This window comes from Psammomys obesus, unplaced genomic scaffold (genome assembly GCF_907164565.1).
Source record: "Psammomys obesus unplaced genomic scaffold, mPsaObe1.curated_primary_1811, whole genome shotgun sequence".
NCBI classification, from domain to species: Eukaryota; Metazoa; Chordata; class Mammalia; order Rodentia; family Muridae; genus Psammomys; species Psammomys obesus.
In genome coordinates, this window is record NW_026596166.1 from 5,427,620 (window position 1) to 5,434,297 (window position 6,678).

A 6,678-nucleotide genomic window follows, 5' to 3' on the forward strand; every position below is an offset into this window, starting at 1 on the left:
AGAAAGCCTTTAAATTGCCCCATTCTGCCATTGAACTCCAACTGGATTTATGATTAAAGGACAGAGTCTGATCAAAACCAAAACACTTTCTTCCTTGCTCAAAAGGACACCGAGCTTCCAGTGTTCTTAGAGAGGGCTCCACTTCCCTTTCAACTGAGTGCTGAGTGATTACCTAAACAAGAGGCAAAGGCAGCCCAGACTGTTGCAGAGAAGGTGTTTTGATGTGGCTGATTGCTCTTCCAGGCAAAAAAATATTCTCTAAGTTCCCATAGGATCCTTACTGAAGGGTCCACTTGCCAGTTAAGGAACAAAACAAAATAAAACAAAATTTAAAGAAAACAAAAGCTCACAGAATGCAATTAGGAACTATCATTTAGGTTTAAAAACACCAGAGAGTAAATTCATGCTTTGAGTGTTCTCCCGCAGCCACAGTGACGTGACCAGTCCCTCTGTAGTATACCTTAAACCTAAACGGCAATTTCTTAGTTTCAGAAACATGAGTGTTTGTGGAGGGAAAGACTGCCCTGCTGGCTTAAAGGAGGCCATTGTGGTCCTCCGGTGCTTGCTTTTTCCAAAACCTTACAGCAGCTGATTCTGTGACCTTTTTTTTTTTTTTCTAAACTCCAATATCATACAACTGTTTTTGCTTTTGGCATTTGTGGGTTTGAGCTTAACTTTGTTCTTTTTTTTCTTTTTTATAATATGCCAGGAGCATCTACACTGATGGCAATAAAGTGTGTTCCCCGTCATCCGAGTTCACACAGTCTTTCAGAAAAGCCCTTTCATTTTATTTTACTTGGTGTGACAATAAAGGCACTTGGAACGTTGAGGTTCTTTTGATTGAAGCATTAATTTTGGAGTCATATTTAGTGAGGGACACAAATGACTCATGGTAGCCTGCATCCCGGGGTCCTGTCATCTGTAGCTGCCGTCAGGTTGAAGCTGGGAGGCCTGAGTGCTCCTTGAAGGAGGAATTAATGAGTCCGTGAGACTCTACAGAGCAAAGGCTGAGATTGGTTGTTAAACCCTAGGATGCTGAGGTGAATGTCTGGGGACAGAGGACTTGAGCAAAAGCCACCCGCTCCACAGTAGTAGGTGTGTTGGTAGGAGAGGGAGTTGCTGCACAGAAAGGCATGGAGTGGCTGGGTCTCTTCAGGGTATCCATTCTGGTCACAGATGGCTCAGGGGTCTCCTTCCATTTCAGTTGCCTTCCTCTGGGTTTTCTAGGGGCATTCCTCTTGCCACAGTTTCCAGAAAGATGGGCACAGCTTTAGTAGCAAGAATTCTGGCAGGAATTAAATGATATATTTGACCCAGAGTTGAAGGAACTAACAAGATGGGGTGACACGCTTGGGCTTTGGGAGTACTGGTCAACCTTAGGGTGCTGTGATGGGAAAGGGTGTGATCACCAAATACCACAGGAAGCACAGGAGAGGGGTGAGTGCCCAACAGGAGCTGTGGCTCTTTGTAAGGATGCTGCAGCTGTTTGCCAAACTGTGGCATGGGAAGACGGGGGGTATCCCAACCTAACTTGATTTCCATCACCTTGAATCAAGTGGGAAAGGGGAGACTGAGGAAACCCATTGATTGGGTCCTCCATAAATGCTGGTCTTCTAGAGAGTAGGTTGAAGGAGGGTGAGGAGTGGATCCAGGGGTAGTGGGAAGGGCTGCATGGCCGTGTTTGGGGAGTTTCAGCTACAGTGCAGCAGACAGGAATGTGGCAGTCAGGACAACACGCAGGCTGCAGTATCACAACAACTCACATTTCCACAGTGGGGACTTCTGTGGTGCCCATTAATGCCACAACTAGAATGCTTGAGCATCTGAAGGCAGGATAACAGTAGTTCCAAGGTCTGTGGCCTTAGTTGATTATAGCACAATCGAAGACCTCTGGGCCATGGTGTGGAAGGGGCTTTGGAAGAGGCAAAGCTGGAAAGCAGATCTATGATCTAACTGGGAGAACAGTGCAGTCCCTGAAAAGGCTGACTCTGCCACCACGGACAGGTTTTGTTCTTACTCATGGTCCTAATAGGAAAAGGGAAGACACTCAGAGGGAAGGGAAGAGCCTAGAATGGGAGCAAGCAGGTAGATGTACTTGGGGGCCTCCTGCAGAGGCACCTGCTGGCTCCTCCTCCCTAGAGGAGGGCTCACTTCCCTGGGCAGGAGACCACGTAGAGGACCTAAGGAGGGTGCTATTTTATGATACTGCCTTCTCTGCTAGTGTCCTCTCTTCCCACCTCTGCCTCCTAAGGCTGGGGTTTTAGGTGTGTACCTTCACACCCATTTTTATGGTGCCAAATGTTGAACCCAGGGTCTTGTGTCAACCAGACAAGTACTTTATCAAATGAGCTACAACCCCATAGAGTCTAGATCACCAATTCTCAACCAATGGGTGGTGACCCCATTAGGGTCGAATGACCCTTTCACAGGGGTCACCTAGGACAGTTGGAAAACATACATATTTACATTACGATTCATAACAGTAGCAAAATTACAGCTATGAAGTAGCAGCAGAAATAATTTTACGGTTGGGTGGGGGTCACCACGACATGAGGAACTGTGTTAAAGGGCACAGCGTTAGGGAGGTGAGGAATCACTGCTCTAGATGATAACTAGGGGAAAGGTTTGTGCTGTCTGGTAAGGACGGATGAAGGTCTCTGCTGAAGGAGTTACTGGGTGATGGGAGTTAATGGGTAGAAGGCACTGGGCAACAGGTGTGGACCGGGAAGAGCGGGATGAGACTACACGCGCATGGAGGAGGATTCAGGATGTGTGAGTGTGGCTAAGATCTGGATCTTGTCCTGGTGTGCTGTTGCATGGCTCCTGCAAGGTTGGGGGAAATCATGGCTTCCGTCACTGGAGAGAAGAAACTTTTAACTACACTGGCAGGGTACTGAGGCCCCAGAGACGAGCCTGTGTAGGATGGGCTTATTCCATAGGACCAGATGACCTGCTAGCTGTCTGTGTTCACCTGAGAGGTTCAGAAGACCCTCTCTTTACCCAAGAAACACCAGCTGCCTTGGCGAAGGGCAAGCCCACGCCCAGAAAAGTGCACGACTACTGTGTTCTGTGGGCCAGCGGAGGCTGCCAGCGGACCCGAGCTCCTAGGTGTCAGTAGAGGTGACAAGGCTTTGCAGAGACCAGGAGGCAAGGGGGATAATACCATAGCAGACAGCAGAGCGACAATGGTGACTCGATACCTGTGACCTGCAGGGCGTGGTCCTGCCTTGTAGACATGGAGTTGCTAGTCCATGGGCTTAAAAAAGTTCCAATAAATATATGTTATAATCAGAAAGTTACCAAGGAAAAGGAGGAAAATATCTGTAAGGATTTGTAACAGTGCAAAACCGGAATTTTTTCTTCTTTTCTTTTTTTCACGTTTCCTCTTCTCCTTCTCTCCATTTCACAGCCTTCTTTTCCATGAATATTTTTTTAATTTTAATTTTTTTATATTAATTACAGTTTATTCACTTTGTATCCCAGCTGTAGCCCCCTCCCTCATTCCCTCCCAACCCCACCCTCCCTCCTCTCCTCCCATCCCCTCTCTAAGTCCACTGATAGGGGTGGTCCTTCCCACCTCCACCAGACCCTATCCTATCAGGTCTCATCAGGATTGGCTGCACTGTCTTCCTCTGTGGCCTGGTAAGGCTGCTCCCCCATCAGGGGGAGGTGATCAAAGAACCAGCCACTGAGTTCATGTCAGAGACAGTCCCTGTTCCCCTTACTAGGGAATGCACTTGGAGACTGAGCTGCCATGGGCTACATCTGTGCAGGGGTTCTAGGTTATCTCCATGCATGGTCCTTGGTTGGAGTATCAGTCTCAGAAAAGACCCCTGTGCCAGATTTCTTGGTTCTGTTGCTCTCCTTGTGGAGCTCCTGTTCCCTCCATGAATATTTATTACCTCTAATTTTGTACAAAGCACTGTTTTGGAAATTAAAATGTAAATATTGTTACCATTTATAGAACTCCCACATTTATGAATTCCCTGGGGTGTTTGCCCTCACATGAACACACACCACTTGTATGCATGTGGAGGCCAGAGCTCAGCTTCTGACGTCATTTCTCAGGAGCTAATGACCTTGTTTTCCCAAGAGGTCTTTCTCTGAACCTGCAGTTCACTCATCAGGCTCGGCTGGCTAGCCAGTGAGGTCTGCCTCTCCAGGGCTGGGATTACAAACGTGCTACCAAGGCTACTTTGTTTGTTGCTGTTTGTAAATGTGGGTTCTGGGGATTGAACTCAGGTCTTCATGCTGGCATGGCAAACACCTTACTGACTGAAACAACTTCCCAGTCTTCCTTCTTTAGTCGGTGTCAACCACACTACTAAGTGTTATTAGTGTCATTCTACCGATACCGTTTTTTTTTTTTTTTTTTTGAATGATGAAGCCAAAGAGCCGACACAGGCCCTGTCACTTGCCCACGCCAACACAGCTAAGAAGCCACACAGGCCTGGCTTCTCAGACCCAGATCAGTCATGTTCTATTAAGGAACGATGCCTTTGGGGGGAAGTTTCTTCCTAGCCATTCCTGCTCAGAGCAGTCTTGAGTTGATGGCTACTAGATTGGTCATTAGCATTTTCTGTCTTGGCTGGAGATTGGGCCCATGCTGTGGAGACCCGAGTACCTGGTTTCTCTGTAACCTCAGGAAGGGGATGGTGTCTGTAGCACAGATCATATGTGTCTGGGGGAGAAAAAAAAAACAATGCCACAGCAGGAGGTTAAGAGACACCAGAGGTGGGGTTTATGGCTTTGCATTGCTTTCCTAGGTGATGTGGAAATGGATGCTGGCGATGGTGGTCGGGAGCCTCCCAGATCAGCTCTCCACAAATGGTTGCTCAGCAGTTCCTTATTCAGAACTACATTTATGTTTTAGTCAGTGAAGGGGAAGGAGTAGGGAGTATTTCTCTCTATAGCACATTTTTGAATGGAGAACAGAAATCCCCTCCCTTCGCTTTCTCACTCTCTCTCCTTGAGACAGACTCTCACGTAGCCCAGGATGGCCTCCCTTGTGTAGTATGAATGATCTTGAACTCCTGATCCTCCTGGCTCTATTTCCTGAGTACTTGGATTGCAGGCATATGCACCGTATTTTCGCATGAACCCTCACAGCCCATTTCACTTGTGGCTTTAATCACATTTACTTGTTGACGTGGTAATCCATGTTTTTCTTCTTCCACAAGACCTCAGGAAATTACTAAGTTCTCTTGCGATGGCTCAATTTTTGTTTTTGTTTTTTGTTTTCCTTTGGTTCTCTGTTTCAGAATTCTAGTAAACTATTAAAAATAACTTCTTAATCTATTCTTTAACAAATTATTCTTTAATCTATTCTTCAATTTTTGTTTTCTAAAAAAATTACATTGCATTTATTTACACGTGTGTACATGTGCGTGTGCCAGTGCCATGGAATGTATATGCAGGTCAGAGGACAACCCAAGGTGTTAGACCCCTCCTTCTCCCTTGTGGGGCTTAGGGATTGAAATCAGGCCATCAGGTTTTCTGGCAGGCACCCCTACCTGCTGAGCCACCTTCCTGACCTTGTTGACATTTCCTCATAATGGAACATCTACTGGGGCCCAAATCTGCTCCTTATTCGCGTTATGGCTCTTCAGACATTTCTGCTACGATCACCTTCCTCTGGTTTTACGGACGGAATAAACTGGAATGGTGTGCTGGGCAGCCAGGAGGGCTCAACGACTGGTTACCGTGAGGCTGGAGGGTCTACAGGGGGCGCTAAAGTTTTTCAGGCAGGTTACATCTAGCGAGGAGCTAGGGAAAGAATGAGGGAACAGGGAGCATAGTCCCGAAGTGGGCGGTGTTAGGCAGACGCTTCCCCAGCGTGAAGGATTTAGAGAGTTAGGCTAGCCTCCTCCCAAGGCTTCATCATCAGAGGTAGGGCAAGCCTTCCCTGAACGTGCTGGCTTTGTACTTGACCTAAGCTCCTCCACTATGGAGGGGAAGTAGGCATGGGGTTCCTGGGAGAGGGAAATCAGTTTTCTTCAATGGAGGGACACTGGGTTTATCAGTCATGCTCCATGGCAGGCCTCATGCTCAGGAGTAGTTGGCCAACAGCAATGTACTGTCCCCCCTTTTAATAGAAAAACAAAACAAAACAAAACATGAACTTAGGTGAGGAGCAAGGTGGGATCAAATATATTGTGTGGAAATATCAAAGAATAGATAAAAGTCATTATTTAAAGATGAAAATCCTGCACAGACCTTCGCTAGCAAAGCCATTCAGATAGATGACAGATAATCCTTGGAAGACAACAAAATCTGTGTTGATTTAACAGGAATCTTGATATCCCAGAGCCGAATGTGATGATCGCCCTTCAGGGACGTTGATGATAGGATTACAACCGAGGAGGAGTGAAGGTAAAGTCACAAGTACAATTTAAAGCCCTCTGCGTGAACACGCAGTCTCTGAAAACGAAGCGTGCATACTGAATAAAGCATGCTGGCGCGCCCCATGGCGATCCTCTTTAGGAAAACCAAGCGCCTGAAGTAGGGTTGAACCCTGTTCATAGGCATGCTCTTTCCACCTGACGTGCGTGCTCTTTGACTTCTGCTGTCTGCCGGGCTGAGAGGTGAGCCATCAAAGTCAGGCGACTCAAGCTCCCAGGCCGTCCTGAACCTGCAGCTTCCATTTCCTTTTGGAATATGCTTATCACAAGTAAAACT